Source organism: Panulirus ornatus, chromosome 8 (assembly GCF_036320965.1).
Source record: "Panulirus ornatus isolate Po-2019 chromosome 8, ASM3632096v1, whole genome shotgun sequence".
In the NCBI taxonomy this organism is placed as follows: domain Eukaryota; kingdom Metazoa; phylum Arthropoda; class Malacostraca; order Decapoda; family Palinuridae; genus Panulirus; species Panulirus ornatus.
In genome coordinates this window covers 27120297-27140893 of record NC_092231.1, presented here as the reverse complement: position 1 = coordinate 27140893, position 20597 = coordinate 27120297, and the positions used below count along the sequence as shown (strand labels likewise).

The 20597-nt window shown below is 42.0% G+C and overlaps 1 protein-coding gene across 1 annotated transcript in view; it reads left to right on the top strand.

Annotated features, from left to right (window-relative positions):
- LOC139749876 (PRKR-interacting protein 1 homolog) overlaps nucleotides 1–20597 on the top strand; it is a 69393-nt gene that overhangs the window by 13444 nt on the left and 35352 nt on the right. The window lies entirely within an intron of this gene.

Below are 20597 nucleotides of genomic sequence, written 5' to 3'. Positions count from 1 at the left end.
AACCATGGAAAGCGTGTAGGTATGTATATTTGCGTGTGTGGACGTATGTATATACATGTGTATGGGGGTGGGTTGGGCCATTTCTTTCGTCTGTTTCCTTGCGCTACCTCGCAAACGCGGGAGACAGCGACAAAGCAAAAAAAAAAATATATATATATATATATATATATAATATATATATATATATATATATATATATATATATATATATATATATATATATAAATATATAAATATATATATATAAATATATATATATAAATATATATATATATATATATATATATATATATATATATATATATATATATATATACATATATGTGTGTGTGTGTGTGTCTTACGCACTTTATTTACCTCCTTCCAAAACATCTTTTTATTCTCCCTAAAATTTAATGATACTCTCTAACTCCAACTCTCATTTGCTCTCTTTTTCACCTCTTACACTTTTCTCTTGACCTCCTGCCTCTTTCTTTTATACAACTCCCAGTCATTTGCATTATTTCCCTGCAAAAATCGTCCAAATGCCTCTCTCTTCTCTTTCACTGATACTCTTACTTCTTCATCCCACCACTCACTACCCTTTCTAATCTGCCCACCTCCCACGCTTCTCATGCCACAAGCATCTTTTGCGCAAGCCATCACTGCTTCTCTAAATACATCCCATTCCTCCCCCACTCCCCTTATGTCCTTTGTTCTCACCCTTTTCCATTCTGTACTCAGTCTCTCTTGGCACTTCCTCACACAAGGCTCCTTCCCAAGCTCACTTACTCTCACCACTCTTTTCATCCCAACACTCTTCTTTTCTGAAAACCTCTACAAATCTTCACCTTTGCCTCCACAAGATAATAATCAGACATCCCTCCAGTTGCACCTCTCAGCACATTAACATCCAAAAGTCTCTCTTTTGCACGCCTATCAATTAACACGTAATTCAACAACACTCTCTAGCCATCCTTCCTACTTACATACGTATACTTATGTATATCTCTCTTTTTGAATGAGAAATTCCCAATCACCAGTCCTTTTTCAGCACATAAATCTACAAGCTCTTCACCATTTCCATTTACAACACTGAACACCCCATGTACACCAATTATTCCCTCAACTGCCACATTACTCACCTTTGCATTTAAATCACCCTTCACTATAACCCAGTCTCGTGCATCAAAACTACTAACACACTCACTCAGCTGCTCCCAAAACACTTGCCTCTCATGATCTTTCTTCTCGTGCCCAGGTGCATATGCACCAATAATCACCCATCTCTCTCCATCCACTTTCAGTTTTACCCATATCAATCTTTCTTTCACTCTATCACATACTCCCACCACTCTTGTTTCAGAACTAGTGCTACTCCTGCTCTTGCTCTTGTCCTCTCACTAACCCCTGACTTTACTCCCAAGACATTCCCAAACCACTCTTCCCCTTTACCCTTGAGATTCATTTCACTAAGAGCCAAAAGATCCAGGTTCCTTTCCTCAAACATTCTACCTATCTCTCCTTTTTTCTCCTCTTGGTTACATCACACACATTTAGACACCCCAGTCTGAGTGCAAGGAAACACACGAAAGAATGGCCCAACCCACCCACATACACATGTATATACATACACGTCCACACACACAAATATACATACCTATACATCTCAACGTATACATATATATATATATACATACACAGACATATACATATATACACATGTACATAATTCATACTGTCTGCCCTCATTCATTCCCATCGCCACCCCACCACACATGAAATGACAACCCCCTCCCCCCGCATGTGCAAGAAGTAGCGCTAGGATAAGACAACAAAGGCCACATTCGTTCACACTCAGTCTCTAGCTGTCATGTATAATGCACCAAATCCACACCTCCCTATCCACATCCAGTCTCCACAGAACTTTCCATAGGTTAACCCAGACGCTTCACATGCCCTGGTTCAATCCATTGACAGCACATCGACCCTAGTATAACGTTCTTGACTTCCACACGTTCTTCAACACTCCCAGAACTTTCGCCCCCTCCCCCACCCTATGATTCACTTCCGCTTCCATGGTTCCATCCGCTGCCAAATCCACTCCCAGATAGCTAAAACACTTCACTTCCTCCAGTTTTTCTCCACTCAAACTTACCTCCCAATTGATTTATTCCTCAACCCTACTATACCTAATAACCTTTCTCTTATTCACATTTACCCTCAGCTTTCATCTTTCACACACTTTACCTAACTCAGTCAACAGCTTCTGCAGTTTCTCACCAGAATCAGCCACCAGCGCTGAATCATCAGCAAACAACAACTGAGTCACTTCCCAAGCTCTCTCATCCACAACAGATGGCATACTTGCCCCTCTTTCCAAAACTCTTGCATTCACCTCCCTAACAACTCCGTCCATAAACAAATTAAACAACCATGGAGACATCATGCACCCCTGTCGCAAACCAACATTCACTGAGAACCAGTCACTTTCCTTTCTTCCTACACATACACATCCCTTACATCTTCGATAAAAACTTTTCACTGCTTCTAACAGCTTGCCTCCCACACCATATATTCTTAATACCTTCAACAGAGCATCTCTGTCAGTTCTATCATATGCCTTCTCCAGAGCCATAAATGCTACATACAAATCCATTTGCTTTTCTAAGTATTTCTCACGCACATTCTTCAGAGCAAACACCTGATCCACACATCCTCTACCACTTCTGAAACCACACTGATCTTCCCCAATCTGATGCTCTGTACATGCCTTCACCCTTTCAATCAATACCCTCCCATATAATATCCCAGGAATACTCAACAAACTTATACCTCACTTTTATCCCCCTTGCCTTTCTACAATGGCACTATGGAAGCATTCCTCCAATCCTCAGGCACCTCACCATGAGTCATATATACATTAAATAACCTTACCAACCAGTCAACAATACCGTCACCCCCTTTTTTAATACATTCCACTGCAATATTTATTTATTTATTTTACTTTGTCGCTGTCTCCCGCGTTAGCAAGGTAGCGCAAGGAAACAGACAATAGAATAACCCAACCCACCCACATATACATGTATATACCTACACGTCCACACACGCACTCATACGTACCTATACATCTCAAACGTATACATATATATATACACACAAGGATATTCCCATCGCCACCCCACCACACATGAAATAACAAACCCCCTCTCCCCTGCATGTGCACGAGGTAGCGCTAGGAAAAGACAACAAAGGCCACATTCGTTCACACTTAGTCTCTAGCTGTCATGTATAATGCACCGAAACTACAGCTCCCTTTCCATGTCCAGGTCTCACAGAACTTTCCATAGTTTACCCCAGACTCTTCACATGTCCTGGTTCAATCCATTGACAGCATGTCGACCCTGGTATACCACATCGTTCCAATTCACTCTATTCCTTGCACGCCTTTCACCCTCCTGCATGTTCAGGCCCTGATCACTCAAAATGTTTTTCACTTCATTTTTCTACCTCCAAGTTGGTCTCCCACTTCTCGTTCCCTCCACCTCTGATACATATATGCTCTTGGTCAATCTTTCCTCACTCATTCTCTCCATGTGACCAAACCATTTCAAAACACCCTCTTCTGCTCTCTCAACCACACTCTTTTTATTACCACACATCTCTCTTACCCTATTATTACTTAGTTGATCAAACCACCTCACACCACATATTGTTCTCAAACATCTCATTTCTAGCACATCCACCCTCCTCCGCACAACTCTGTCTATAGCCCACACCTTGCAGCTATATAACATTGTTGGAACCACTATTCCTTCAAACATACCCATTTTTGCTTTCCGAGATAATGTTCTCGACTTCCACACATTCTTCAATGCTCCCAGAACTTTCTCCCCCTCCCCCACCCTATGATTCACTTCCGCTTCTATGGTTCCATCCGCTGCCAAATCCACTCCCAGATATCTAAAACACTTCACTTCCTTCAGTTTTTCTCCATTCAAACTTAACTCCCAATTGACTCGTCCTTCAACCCTACTGTACCTAATAACCTTGCTCTTATTCACATTTACTCTCATCTTTCTTCTTTCACACACTTTACCAAACTCAGTCACCAGCTTCTGCAATTTCTCATACGAATCAGCCACCATCACTGTATCATCTACGAACAACAACTGACTCATTTCCCAAGCTGTCTCATCCACAACAGACTGCATACTTGCCCCTCTTTCCAAAACTCTTGCATTCACCTCCCTAACGACCCCATCCATAAACAAATTAAACAACCATGGAGACATCACACACCCCTGTTGCAAACCAATGTTCACTGAGAACCAATCACTTTCCTTTCTTCCTACACGTACACATGCCTTACATCCTCGATAAAAACTTTTCACTGCTTCTAACAACTTGCATCCTACACCAAATATTCTTAATACCTTCCACAAAGCATCTCTATCTGTTCTATCATATGCCTTCTCCAGATCCATAAATGCTACATAGAAATCCATTTGCTTTTCTAATTATTTCTCACATACATTCTTGAAAGCAAACACCTGTTCCACACATCCTCTACCACTTCTGAAACCACACTGCTCTTCCCCAATCTGATGACCCATACATGCCTTCACTCTCTCATTCAATTCCCTCCCATATAATTTCCCAGGAATACTCAACAGACTTATACCTCTGTAATTCGAGCACTCACCTTTATCCCCTTTGCCTTTGTACAATGGCACTATGCAAGCATTCTGCCAATCCTCAGGCACCTCACCATGAGTCATACATACATTAAATAACCTCACCAACCAGTCAACAATACCGTCACCCACTTTTTTAATTAATTCCACTGCAATACCATCCAACCCCGCTGCCTCGCCGGCTTTCATCTTCCGCAAAGCTTTTACTACCTCTTCTCTGTTTACCAAATCATTCTCCCTAACCCTCTCACTTTGCATACCACCTCAACCAAAACACCCTATATCTGCCACTCTATCATCAAACACATTCAACAAACCTTCAAAATACTCACTCCATCTCCTTCTCACATCACCACTTCTTGTTATCATCTCCCTGTTAACCCCCTTCGCTAAAGTTCCCATTTGTTCCCTTATCTTATGCACTTTATTTACCTTCTTCCAAAACATCTTTTTATTCTACCTAAAATTTAATGATACTCTCTCACCCCAACTCTCATTTGCCCTCTTTTTCACTTCTTGCACCTTTCTCTTGACCTCCTGCCTCTTTCATTTATACATCTCCCAGTCATTTGCATTATTTCCCTGCAAAAATCGTCCAAGTGCCTCTCTCTTCTCTTTCACTATCAATCTTACTTCTGCATCCCACCACTCACTACCCTTTCTAATCTGCCCACCTCCCACGCTTCTCATGCCACAAGCATCTTTTGCGCAAGCCATCACTGCTTCCCTAAATACATCCCATTCCTCCCCCACTCCCCTTACGTCCTTTGTTCTCACCATTTTCCATTCTGTACTCATTCTTTCCTGGTACTCCCGCACATAAGTCTCCTTCCCAAGCTCACTTACTCTCACCACTCTCTTCACCCCAACATTCTCTGTTCTTTTCTGAAAACCTCTACAAATTTTCACCTTTGCCTCCAGAAGGTAATGATCAGACATCCCTCCAGTTGCACCTCGCAGCACATTAACATCCAAAAGTCTCTCTTTTGCGCACCTATCAATTAACACGTAATCCAATAACGCTCTCTGGTCATCTCTCCTACTTACATACGTATACTTATGTATATCTCTCTTTTCAAACCAGATATTCCCAATTACCAGTCCTTTTTCATCACTTAAATCTACAAGCTCTTCATTTCCATTTACAACACTGAACACCCCATATACACCAGTTATTCTCTCCACTGCCACAGTACTCACCTTTTCATTCAAATCACCCATCACTATAACCTGGTCGTGTGCATCAAAACCACTAACACACTCACTAAGCTGCTCCCAAAACACTTGCCTCTCATGATCTTTCTTCCCCTGCCTAGGTGCATATGCCCCAATAGTCACCCATCTCTCTCCATCCACTTTCAGTTTTACCCATACCAATCTAGGGTTTACTTTCTTACACTCTATCTCATACTCCCACCACTCCTGTTTCAGGAGTAGTGCTACTTCTTCCCTTGCTCTTGTCCTCTCTCTAACCCCTGACTTTACTCCCAAGACATTCCCAAACCACTCTTCCCCTTTACCCTTGAGCTTCGTTTCACTCAGAGCCAAAAGATCCAGTTCCTTTCTTCAAACATACTACGTATCTCTCCTTTTTTCTCATCTTGGTTACATCCACACACATTTAGACACCCCAATCTGAGCCTTCGAGGAGGATATTCACTCCCCGCATGACTCCTTCTTCTGTTTCCCCTTTTAGAAAGTTTAAATACAAGGAGGGGAGGGTTTCCAGCCCCCTGCTCCCGTCACCTTTAGTCGCCCTCTACGACACATGAGGAATGCGTGGGAAGTATTCTTTCTCCCCCATCAATGGATTGAACCAGGGCATGTGAAGCATCTGGGGTAAACCATGGAAAGTTCTGTGGGGCCTGGATGTAGAAAGGGAGCTGTGGTTTCGGTGCATTATTATATGACAGCTAGAGACTGAGTGTGAGCGAATGGGGCCTTTGTTGTCTTTTCTTAGCGCTACCTCGCACACATGAGGGGGAAGGGGGGTTGTTATTCAATGTATGGTGAGGCGGCGATGGGAATGAATAGAGGCAGACAGTATGAATTATGTACATGTGTATATATGTATATGTCTGTGTGTGTGTATATATGTAAACATTTAAGATGTATAGGTATGTATATTTGCGTGTGTGGACGTGTATGTATATACATGTGTGTGTGGGTGGGTTGGGCCATTCTTTCGTCTGTTTCCTTGCGCTACCTTGCTAACGCGGGAGACAGCGACAAAGGAAAATAAATAAAAATGAATATATATATATATATATATATATATATATATATATATATATATATATATATATATATATATATAGTTGATGGAGAGAGATGGGTGATTATTGGTGCATATGCACCTGAGCATGAGAAGAAAGATCATGAGAGGCAAGTGTTTTAGGAGCAGCTGAATGAGTGTGTTAGAGGTTTTGATGCACAAGACCGGGTTATAGTGATTGGTGATTTCAGTGCAAAGGTGAGTCATGTGGCAGTTGAGGGAATAATTGGTATACATGGGGTGTTCAGTGTTGTAAATGGAAATGGTGAGAGCTTGTAGATTTATGTGCTGAAAAAGGACTGATGATTGGGAATACCTGGTTTAAAAAGCGAGATATACATAAGTATACGTATGTAAGTAGGAGAGATGGCCAGAGAGCGTTTTTGTATTACGTGTTAATTGATAGGCGCGCGAAAGAGAGACTTTTGGACGTAAATGTGCTGAGAGGTGCAACTGGAGGGATGTCTGATCATTATCTTGTGGAGGCGAAGGTGAAGATTTGTAAGGGTTTTCAGAAAAGAAGAGAGAATGTTGGGGTAAAGAGACTGGTGAGAGTAAGTGAGCTTGGGAAGAAGACTTGTGTGAGGAAGTACCAGGAGAGACTGAGTACAGAATGGAAAAAGGTGAGAACAAAGTAGGTAAGGGGAGTTGGGGAGGAATGGGATGTATTTAGGGAAGCAGTGATGGCTTGCGCAAAAGATGCTTGTGGCATGAGAAGAGTGGGAGGTGAGTTGATAAGAAAGGGTAGTGAGTGGTGGGATGAAGAAGTAAGATTATTAGTGAAAGAGAAGAGAGAGGCATTTGGAAGATTTTTGCAGGGAAAAAATGCAAATGAGTGGGAGATATATAAAAGAAAGAGGCAGGAGGTCAAGAGAAAGGTGCAAGAGGTGAAAAAGAGGGCAAATGAGAGTTGGAGTGAGAGAGTATCATTAAATTTTAGTGAGACTAAAAAGATGTTTTCGAAGGAGGTAAATAAAGTGTGTAAGACAAGGGAGCAAATGGGAACTTCAGTGAAGGGGGCTAATAGGGGGGGTGATAACAAGTAGTGGTGATGTGAGAAGGAGATGGAGTAAGTATTTTGAAGGTTTGTTGAATGTGTTTGATGATAGAGTGGCAGATATAGGGTGTTTTGGTTGAGGTGGTGTGCAAAGTGAGAGGGTTAGGGAAAATGATTTGGTAAACAGAGGAGAGGTAGTAAAAGCTTTGCGGAAGATGAAAGCCGGCAAGGCAGCAGGTTTGGATGGTATTACAGTGGAATTTATTAAAAAAGGGGGTGACTGTATTGTTGAGTGGTTGGTAAGGTTATTTAATGTATGTATGATCCATGGTGAGGTGCCTGAGGATTGGCGGAATGCTTGCATAGTGCCATTGTACAAAGGCAAAGGGGATAAGAGTCAGTGCTCAAATTACAGAGGTATAAGTTTGTTGAGTATTCCTGGTAAATTATATGGGAGGGTATATTTGAATGCAAAGGTGAGTAATGTGGCAGTTGAGGGAATAATTGGTATGCATGGGGTGTTCAGTGTTGTAAATGGAAATGGTGAAGAGCTTGTAGATTTATGTGCTGAAAAAGGACTGATGATTGGGAATACCTGGTTTAAAAAGCGAGATATACATAAGTATACTTATGTAAGTAGGAAAGATGGCCAGAGAGCGTTATTGGATTACGTGTTAATTGACAGGCGTGCGAAAGAGAGACTTTTGGATGTTAATGTGCTGAGAGGTGCAACTGGAGGGATGTCTGATCATTATCTTGTGGAGGCTAAGGTGAAGATTAGTATGGGTTTTCAGAAAAGAGGAGTGAATGTTGGGGTGAAGAAGGTGGTGAGAGTAAGTGAGCTTGGGAAGGAGACCTGTGTGGGGAAGTACCAGGAGAGACTGTGTACAGAATGGAAAAAGGTGAGAACAATGGAAGTAAGGGGAGTGGGGGAGGAATGGGATGTATTTAGGGAATCAGTGATGGATTGCGCAAAAGATGCTTGTGGCATGAGAAGAGTGGGAGGTGGGCTGTTTAGAAAGGGTAGTGAGTGGTGGGATGAAGAAGTAAGAGTATTAGTGAAAGAGAAGAGAGAGGCATTTGGACGATTTTTGCAGGGAAAAAATGCAATTGAGTGGGAGAAGTATAAAAGAAAGAGACAGGAGGTCAAGAGAAAGGTGCAAGAGGTGGAAAAAAGGGCAAATGAGGGTTGGGGTGAGAGACTATCAGTAAATTTTAGGGAGAATAAAAAGATGTTCTGGAAGGAGGTAAATAGGGTGCGTAAGACAAGGGAGCAAATGGGAACTTCAGTGAAGGGCGTAAATGGGGAGGTGATAACAAGTAGTGGTGATGTGAGAAGGAGATGGAATGAGTATTTTGAAGGTTTGTTGAATGTGTCTGATGACAGAGTGGCAGATATAGGGTGTTTTGGTCGAGGTGGTGTGCAAAGTGAGAGGGTTAGGGAAAATGATTTGGTAAACAGAGAAGAGGTAGTAAAAGCTTTGCGGAAGATGAAAGCCGGCAAGGCAGCAGGATTGGATGGTATTGCAGTGGAATTTATTAAAAAAGGGGGTGACTGTATTGTTGACTGGTTGGTAAGGTTATTTAATGTATGTATGACTCATGGTGAGGTGCCTGAGGATTGGCGGAATGTGTGCATAGTGCCATTGTACAAAGGCAAAGGGGATAAGAGTGAGTGCTCAAATTACAGAGGTATAAGTTTGTTGAGTATTCCTGGTAAATTATATGGGAGGGTATTGATTGAGAGGGTGAAGGCATGTACAGAGCATCAGATTGGGGAAGAGCAGTGCGGTTTCAGAAGTGGTAGAGGATGTGTGGATCAGGTGTTTGCTTTGAAGAATGTATGTGAGAAATACTTAGAAAAGCAAATGGATCTGTATGTAGCATTTATGGATCTGGAGAAGGCATATGATAGAGTTGATAGAGATGCTCTGTGGAAGGTATTAAGAATATATGGTGTGGGAGGCAAGTTGTTAGAAGCAGTGAAAAGTTTTTATCGAGGATGTAAGGCATGTGTACGTGTAGGAAGAGAGGAAAGTGATTGGTTCTCAGTGAATGTAGGTTTGCGGCAGGGGTGTGTGATGTCTCCATGGTTGTTTAATTTGTTTATGGATGGGGTTGTTAGGGAGGTAAATGCAAGAGTCCTGGAAAGAGGGGCAAGTATGAAGTCTGTTGGGGATGAGAGAGCTTGGGAAGTGAGTCAGTTGTTGTTCGCTGATGATACAGCGCTGGTGGCTGATTCATGTGAGAAACTGCAGAAGCTGGTGACTGAGTTTGGTAAAGTGTGTGGAAGAAGAAAGTTAAGAGTAAATGTGAATAAGAGCAAGGTTATTAGGTACAGTAGGGTTGAGGGTCAAGTCAATTGGGAGGTGAGTTTGAATGGAGAAAAACTGGAGGAAGTGAAGTGTTTTAGATATCTGGGAGTGGATCTGTCAGCGGATGGAACCATGGAAGCGGAAGTGGATCATAGGGTGGGGGAGGGGGCGAAAATTTTGGGAGCCTTGAAAAATGTGTGGAAGTCGAGAACATTATCTCGGAAAGCAAAAATGGGTATGTTTGAAGGAATAGTGGTTCCAACAATGCTGTATGGTTGCGAGGCGTGGGCTATGGATAGAGTTGTGCGCAGGAGGATGGATGTGCTGGAAATGAGATGTTTGAGGACAATGTGTGGTGTGAGGTGGTTTGATCGAGTAAGTAACGTAAGGGTAAGAGAGATGTGTGGAAATAAAAAGAGCGTGGTTGAGAGAGCAGAAGAGGGTGTTTTGAAATGGTTTGGGCACATGGAGAGAATGAGTGAGGAAAGATTGACCAAGAGGATATACGTGTCGGAGGTGGAGGGAACGAGGAGAAGAGGGAGACCAAATTGGAGGTGGAAAGATGGAGTGAAAAAGATTTTGTGTGATCGGGGCCTGAACATGCAGGAGGGTGAAAGGAGGGCAAGGAATAGAGTGAATTGGAGCGATGTGGTATACAGGGGTTGACGTGCTGTCAGTGGATTGAATCAAGGCATGTGAAGCGTCTGGGGTAAACCATGGAAAGCTGTGTAGGTATGTATATTTGCGCGTGTGGACGTGTGTATGTACATGTGTATGGGGGGGGGGTTGGGCCATTTCTTTCGTCTGTTTCCTTGCGCTACCTCGCAAATGCAGGAGACAGCGACAAAGTATAAAAAAAAAAAAAAATATATATATATATATTATATATATATTTTTTTTTCATACTATTTGCCATTTCCCGTGATAGCGAGGTAGCGTTAAGAACAGAGGACTGAGCCTTTGAGGGAATATCCTCACCTGGCCCCCTTCTCTGTTCCCTCTTTTGGAAAATTAAAAAAAAAAAAAAACGAGAGGGGAGGATTTCCAGCCCCCCGCTCCCTTCCCTTTTAGTCGCCTTCTACGACACGCAGGGAATACGTAGGAAGTATTCTTTCTCCCCTATCCCCAGGGATAATATGTATATATATATATATATATATATATATATATATATATATATATATATATATATATATATATATATATATATTGGTGGAATACATGTATAGTGCCTTTGTAAAAAGGCAAAGGGGATAAAGGTCAGCGTTCAAATTGCAGAGTTATATGTTTGTTGAGTATTCCTGGGAAATTATATGGGAGGGTATTGATTGTGAGGGTGAAGGCATGTACTGAGTATCAGATTGGGGAAGAGCATTGTGGTTTCAGAAGTGGTAGAGGATGTGTGGATCAGGTGTTTGCTTTGAAGAATGTGTGTGATAAATACTTAGAAAAACAAATGGACCAAAACACTCTATATCTGCTAGTGTATCATGAAACACATTCAACAATTCTTCAAAATATTCACTCCATCTCCTCACTTCACTACTTCTTGTTATAAGCTCCCCATTAGTTCCCTTTATTATTGTTACCATTTGTTCTCTTGTCTTACGCACTTTATTTACCTCCTTCCAAAGCATCTTTTGCGAGGTAGCACAAGGAAACAGATGAAAGAAATGGCCCAAACCACCATACCCATGTATACACATACACGTCCACACACGCAAATATACATACCTATACGTCTCAATGTACACATATATATACACACACAGACATATACATATATACACATGTACATAATTCATACTGTCTGCCTTTATTTATTCCCATCGCCACCTTGCCACACATGGAATAACATCCCCCTCCCCCCTCATGCGTGCGAGGTAGCGCTAGGAAAAGACAACAAAGGCCCCATTCGTTCACACTCAGTCTCTAGCTGTCATGTAATAATGCCCGAAACCACAGCTCCCTTTCCACATACAGGCCCCACAGAACTTTCCATGGTTTACCTCAGATGGTTCACATGCCCTGATTCAATCCATTGACAACACGTCGACCCCGGTATACCACATCGATCCAATTCACTCTATTCCTTGCCCGCCTTTCACCTTCCTGCATGTTCAGGCCCCGATCACTCAAAATCTTTTCACTCCATCTTTCCACCTCCAGTTTGGTCTCCCACTTCTCCTCATTCCCTCCACCTCTGACACATATATCCTCTTGGTCAGTCTTTCCTCACTCATTCTCTCCATGTGCCCCAAACCATTTCAAAACACCCTCTTCTGCTCTCTCAACCACGCTCTTTTTATTTCCACACATCTCTCTTACCCTTACATTACTTACTCGATCAAACCACCTCACACCACATATTGTCCTTAAACATCTCATTTCCAGCACATCCACCCTCCTGCGTACAACTCTATCCATAGCTCACGCCTAGCAACCATACAACATTGTTGGAACCACTATTCCTTCAAACATACCCATTTTTACTTTCCGAAAATATGTTCTCGACTTTTTTTTTTCAATTTTCCAAAAGAAGGAACAGAGAATTGGGCCAGGTGAGGGTATTCCCTCAAAGGCCCAGTCCTCTGTTCTTAACGCTACCTCGCTAATGCGGGAAATGGCGAATAGTTTGAAAGAAAAGAAAAAGATATATATATATATATATATATATACACACAATAGACTTCTCAGAATGGTAGGTGGTTTCATTTCAGTTACAAAAAGCCAAGGAACTGGGGGTGCTTGACCTCTTCCAGCCTGCAAGGTTAGAGCCAAGGGCCCCCAATTTTGCAAATTAATCTTGAAAATAGGCGTATGTGGCTTTGTAGTATGCACGTGTTCTGTTTTGTGTAATTGGGAAATGAAACAGGTTGATAGATAAAAAAAAAGGTTATGCACATTTGTTTTACAGTAGTTGTATTTAGTAGCCTATTGTTAGAAAGGAAACTGAAAAGTCCAGATAGTATGCATAGTAAGTACTCTTGGTGAATCATAAAAACTGTGCACAAATATCCTTTTGTTATAGTGAGTACAGTATGCTGGATTTGTGCTTGCAGTATAGATTAATTTCAAGGCTACTATAGTTAACTGAAGTTGACCATTCCTCATAGTACAGTAGTAAATACCAAGAACACAATGTTCACGCATCATTTGAAAACTAGATCTTGAAAATAGACATTTCTTTTAATTGACTCTTGAGTGATCTTTTCATTTTGTAAGAGATTAGCTTGGGGAAAGCTATTCTGTTTCCCAGTTAGTCAGACTTTGTTGATATGCCACTTTTATATTGATTCAAATAGTTGCCCCTCATTATCCAAAAGTTTAGCTGAGTATTTTTTAATACTTTGGCAATGAAATCAGATTTTGGTAAAGTGTGTGAAAGAAGAAAGTTAAGAGTAAATGTGAATAAGAGCAAGGTTATTAGGTACAGTAGGGTTGAGGGTCAAGTAAATTGGGAGGTAAGTTTGAATGGAGAAAAACTGGAGGAAGTAAAGTGTTTTAGATATCTGGGAGTGGATCTGGCAGTGGATGGAACCATGGAAGCGGAAGTGGATCATAGGGTGGGGGAGGGGGCGAAAATCTTGGGAGCCTTGAAGAATGTGTGGAAGTCGAGAACATTATCTCGGAAAGCAAAAATGGGTATGTTCGAAGGAATAGTGGTTCCAACAATGTTTTATGGTTGCGAGGCGTGGGCTATGGATAGAGTTGTGCGCAGGAGGATGGATGTGCTGGAAATGAGATGTTTGAGGACAATGTGTGGTGTGAGGTGGTTTGATCGAGTAAGTAACGTAAGGGTAAGAGAGATGTGTGGAAATAAAAAGAGCGTGGTTGAGAGAGCTGCAGAGGGTGTTTTGAAATGGTTTGGGCACATGGAGAGATTGAGTGAGGAAAGATTGACCAAGAGGATATATGTGTCGGAGGTGGAGGGAACGAGGAGAAGTGGGAGACCAAATTGGAGGTGGAAAGATGGAGTGAAAAATATTTTGTGTGATCGGGGCCTGAACATGCAGGAGGGTGAAAGGAGGGCAAGGAATAGAGTGAATTGGATCGATGTGGTATACCGGGGTTGACATGCTGTCAGTGGATTGAATCAGGGCATGTGAAGTGTGTGGGGTAAACCATGGAAAGCTGTGTAGGTATGTGTATTTGCGTGTGTGGACGTATGTATATACATGTGTATGGGGGTGGGTTGGGCCATTTCTTTCGTCTGTTTCCTTGCGCTACCTCGCAAACGCGGGAGACAGCGACAAAAAAAAATATATATATATATATATATATATATATATATATATATATATATATATATACATATATAATGTTGGGGTGAAGAGAGTGGTGAGAGTAAGTGAGCTTGGGAAGGAGACTTGTGTGAAGGAAGTACCACGAGAGACTGAGTACAGAATGGAAAAAAGGTGAGAACAAAGGATGTAAGGGGAGTGGGATGTATTTAGGGAAGCAGTGATGGCTTGCGCAAAAGATGCTTGTGTCATGAGAAGCATGGGAGCTGGGCAGATTAGAAAGGGTAGTGAGTGGTGGGATGAAGAAGTAAGATTATTAGTGAAAGAGAAGAGAGAGGCATTTGGACGACTTTTGCAGGGAAATAATGCAAATGACTGGGAGATGTATAAAAGAAAGAGGCTGGAGGTCAAGAGAAAGGTGCAAGAGGTGAAAAAGAGGGCAAATGGGAGTTGTGGTGAGAGAGTATCATTAAATTTTAGGGAGAATGAAAAGATGTTTTGGAAGGAGGTAGATAAAGTGCGTAAGACAAGGGAAGAAATGGGAACATCAGTGAAGGGGGCTAATATGGAGGTGATATCATGTAGTGGTGATGTGAGAAGGATGTGGAGTGAGCATTTTGAAGGTTTGTTGAATGTGTTCGATGATAGAGAGGCAGATATAGGGCGTTTTGGTCGAGGTGGTGTGCAAAGTGAGAGGGTTAGGGAGAATGATTTGGTAAACAGAGAAGAGGTAGTAAAAGCTTTGCAGAAGATGAAAGCCAGCATGCAGCAGGTTTGGATGGTATTGCAGTGGAATTTATTAAAAAGAGGGGTAACTGTATTGTTGACTGGTTGGTAAGGTTATGTAATGTATGTATGACTCATGGTGAGGTGCCTGAGGATTGGCGGAATGCTTGCATAATGCCATTGTACGAATTGAAAGGGGATAAAAGTGAGTGCTCATATTACAGAGGTATAAGTTTGCTGAATATTCCTAGGAAATTATATGAGAGGGTATTGATTGAGAGGGTGGAGGCATGTACAGAGAGTATGAGATTGGGGAAGAGCAGTGTGGTTTCAGAAGTGGTAGAGGATGTGTGGATCAGGTGTTTGCTTTGAAGAATTGGTTTGAGAAATATTAGAAAAGCAAATGGATTTGTATGTAGCATTTATGGATCTGGAGAAGGTATATGATAGAGTTGATAGAGATGCTCTGTGGAAGGTATTAAGAATATATGGTGTGGGAGGCAAGTTGTTTGAAGCAGTGAAAAGTTCCTATCGAGGATGTAAGGCATGTGTACTTGTAGGAAGAAAGGAAAGTGATTGGTTTTCACTTAATGTTGGTATGCGGCAGGGGTGCGTGATGTCTCCATGGTTGTTTAATTTGTTTATGGATAGGGTTGTTAGGGAGGTGAATGCAAGAGTTTTGGAAAGAGGGGCAAGTATGCAGTCGGTTGTGGATGAGAGAGCTAGGGAAGTGAGTCAGTTGTTGTTCGCTGATGATACAGCGCTGGTGGCTGATTCGTGTGAGAAACTGCAGAAGCTGGTGACTGAGTTTGGTAAAGTGTATGAAAGAAGAAAGCTGAGAGTAAATGTGAATAAGAGCAAGGTTATTAGATACAGTAGGGTTAACGGACAAGTCAATTGGGAGGTAAGTTTGAATGGAGAAAAACTGGAGGAAGTGAAGTGTTTTAGGTATATGGGATTAGATTTGGCAGTGGATAGAACCAATGAAGTGAAAGTGAATCATAGGGTGGGGGAGGGAGCGAAAGTTCTGGGAGCGTTGAATAATTATGGAAGTGAGAACGTTATCTTGGAAAGCAAAAATGGATATGTTTGAAGAAATAGTGGTTCCAACAATGTTATATGGTTGCGAGGCATGGGCTGAGGGTGGATGTGCTGGACATGAGATGTTTGAGGACAATATGGGGTGTGAGGTGGTTTGATTGAGTAAGTATTGAAAGGGTAAGAGAGATGTGTGGTAATAAAAAGAATGTGGTTGACAGAGTAGAAGAGGGTGTTTTGAAATGGTTTGGTCAAATGGAGAGAATGAGTGAGGAAAGATTGACAAATAGGATATATGTCTCAGTTGTGGAGGGAATGAGGAGAAGTGGGAGACCAAATTGGAGGTGGAAAGATGGAGTGAAAAAGATTTTAAGTGATCAGGTCGTGAACATCCAGGAGGGTGAAAGGCGTGCAAGGAATAGAGTGAACTGGAACGATGTGGTATACCGGGGTCGACGTGCTTTCAGTGGATTGAACCAGGGCATGTGAAGCGTCTGGGGTAAACCATGGAAGGTTTTGTGGGGGCTGGATGTGGAAAGGGAGGTGTGGTTTCGGTGCATTATACATGACAGCTAGTATACCACATCATTATTTTTTTTTCATACTTTGTTGCTGTCTCCTGCGTTAGCGAGGTAGTGCAAGGAAACAAACAAAAGAATGGCCCAACCCACCCACATACACAAGTATATACAGACATGTCCACACATCCACATATACACACAGATACATTTCAACATATTCCTACATATACATACACAGACATATACATATATACACATGTACATAATTCATACTTGCTGCCTTTATTCATTCCCGTCGCCAGCCCTCCACATGTGAAATGACAGCCCGCCACATTCGTTCACACTCATTCTATAGCTGTCATGTATAATACATCGAAACCACAGCTCCCTTTCCACATCCAGGCCCCACAAAACTTTCCATGGTTTACCCCTGACACTTTACATGCCCTGGTTCAATCCATTGATAGCTTGTCAACCCCGGAATTCCACATCATTCCAATTCACTTTGTTCCTTGCATGCCTTTCACCCTCCTGCATGTTCACGCTCTGATCACTCAAAATATTTTTCACTCCATCCTTCCACCTCCAATTTGGTCTCACACTTCTTGTTCCCTCCACCTTTGACACACATATCCTCTTTGTCAATCTTTCCTCACTCATTCTCTCCATGTGATCAAACCATTTCAATACACCCTCTTCTGCCCTCTCAACCACAATCTTTATATTACCACACATCTCTCTTACCCTTTCATTACTTACTCGATCAAACCACCTCACACCACATATTGTCCTCAAACATCTCATTTCCAACACATCCACCCTCTTCCGCACAATCCTATCTACAGCCCACGCCTCACAACCATATAACATTGTTGGAACACTATTCCTTCAAACATACCCATTTTTGCTTTCCGAGATAATGTTCTCGCCTTCCACACATTTTTCAAAGCTCCCAGAACTTTCGCCCCCTCCCCCACCCTATGATTCACTTTTCATGATTCCATCTGCTGCCAAATCCACACCAGATATCTGAAACACTTCACTTCCTCCAGTTTTTCTCCATTCAAACTTGCCTCCCAGTTGACTTGTTCCTCAACCCTACTATACCTAATAACCTTGGTCTTATTCACATTTACTCTCAGCTTTCTTCTCTCACATACTTTACCAAACTCAGTCACCAGCTTCTGCAGTTTTCACCTGAATCAGCCACCAGTGCTGTATCATCAGCGAACAAGTGACTCACTTCCCTAGCTCTCTCATCCACAACAGACTGCATACTTGGCCCTCTTTCCAAAAACTCTTGCATTCACCTCCCTAACAACCCCATCCATAAACAAGTTAAACAACCATGGAGACATAATGCGGCCCTACCGCAAACCGACATTCACTGAGAACCAGTCACTTTTTTCTCTTCCTACTCGTACACATGCCTTACATCCTTGATAAAAACTTTTCACTGCTTCCAGCACCTTACCTCCCACACCATATACTCTTAATACCTTCCACAGAGCATCTCTATCAACTCTATCATATGCCTTCCCCAGGTCCATAAATGCTACATACAAATCCATTTGTTTTTCTAAGTATTTCTCACATACATTCTTCAAAGCAAACACCTGATCCACACATCCTCAACCACTCCTGAAAACACACTGCCCTTCCCCAATGTGATGCTCTGTATATGCCTTCAACCTCTCAATCAATACCCTCCCATATGCTTTCCCAGGAATACTCAACAAACTTATACCTCTGTAATTTGAACACTCACTTTTATTCCCTTTGCCTTATACAATGGCACTATGCATGCATTCTGCCAATCCTCAGGCACCTCACCATGAGTCATACATACATTAAATAACCTCACCAACCAGTCAACAACACAGTCACCCCTTTTTTAATAAATTCCACTGCAATACCATCGAAACCCACCACCTTTCCGGCTTTCATCTTGGGAAGGAAACTTTGTGTGAGGAAGCACCAGGAGAGATTGAGTATATAATGGCAAAGAGTGAGAGCAAATGACATGATGGGAGTGGGTGAGGAATGGGACGTATTTAGAGAAGCAGTGATGGCTTGCACAAAAGATGCATGTGGTATGAGAAAGGTGGGCAGATTAGAAGAGGTAGTGAGTAGTGGGATAAAGAACTAAGATCATTAGTAAAAGAGAAATGAGAGGTGTTTGGATGATATTTGCAGGGAAATAGTGCAGATGACTGGGAGATATATAAAAGAATTGGCATGAGGTCAAAAGAAAGATGCAAGGGTCGAAAACGGGGGTAAATGAGAGTTGTGGTGAGAAAATATTAAATTTTAGGGAGAACAAAAAGATGTTTTGCAAGGAGGTAAATAATGTGCATAAGACAAGAGAACAAATGGGAACATCATTGAAGGGAGCAAGTAGAGAAATGATAACAGGTAGTGACGAAGTGAGAAGGAGATGGAGTGAGTATTTTGAAGGTTTGATGAATGTTTTTGATGATAAAGTGGCAGATATGGGGCATTTGGGTTAGGGTGGTGTACAGAGTGAGAGGGGTCAGGGAGAATGATTTGGTGAAGAGAGGAGAGGTTGTGAATGCTTTGCAGGAGATGGATTCTTGCAAGGCGGCGGGTTTAGATGGTGTTGCAGTGGAATTCATTAAATAAGGGGGTGACTGTGTTGTTGATTGGTTGGTAATTATATTCATTATATGTATGGAGCATGGCGAAGTGCCTGAGTATATGGTGTGGGAGGTAAGTTGCTAGAAGCAGTGAAATGTTTTTACCAAGGATTTAAGACATCTGTACGAATAGGAAGAGAGGAAAGTGATTGGTTATTAGTGAATATCGGTTTGTGGCAGGGAAGTATGATGTCTCCATGGCTGTTTAATTTGTTTATGGATGGGGTGGTTAGGGAGATGAATGCAAGAGTTTTGGAGAGAGGGGCAAGTATGTAATCTGTTGTGGATGAGAGGGCTTGGGAAGTGAGTCAGTTGTTCACTGATTGTATAGTGGTGGTGGCTGATTCAGGTGAGAAACTGCTGAAGTTGGTGACTGAGTTTGGTAAAGTGTGTGAAAGAAGAAAGTTGAGAGTAAATGTGAATAAGAGCAAGATTATTAGGTTTAGTAGTTTGGAGGGACAAGTTAATTGGGAGTTAAGTTTGAGTGGAGAAGAACTAGAGGAAGTGAAGTGTTTTAGATATCTGGGAGTGGACTTATCAGTGGATGGAACCATGGAAGCAAAAGTGAGTCACAGGGTGGCTGGAAGGGGTGAAGGTTCTGGGAGCATTGAGGAATGTGTGAAAGGTGAGAACATTATCATGGAGAGCAAAAATGAGTATGTTTGAAGGAATTGTGGTTCCAACAATGTTATATGGTTGCGAGGCATGGGCTATAGATAGGGTTGTGTGGAGGAAGGTGGATGTGTTGGAAATGAAATGTTTGAGGACAGTATGTGGTGTGAGGTGATTTGATCGAGTAGATAACGTAAGGGTAAGAGTGATGTGCAGTAACAAAAAGAGTGTGGTTGAGAGAGCAGAAGAGGGTGTGTTGAAATGGTTTTGACACATGGAGAGAATGAGTGAGGAAAGATTGACAAAGAGGATATATGTGTCAGAGGTGGAGGGAACAAGGAGAAGTGGGAGACCAAATTGGATGTGGAAGGATGGAGTGAAAAAGATTTTGAGCGATTGGGTCCTGAACACACAGGAGGGTGAAAGGAGTGCAAGGAATAGAGTGAATTGGAACAATGTGGTATACTGGGGTTGACATGCCGTCAGTGGATTGAACCTGGCCATGTAAAGCGTCTGGGGTAAACCATGGAAATTTT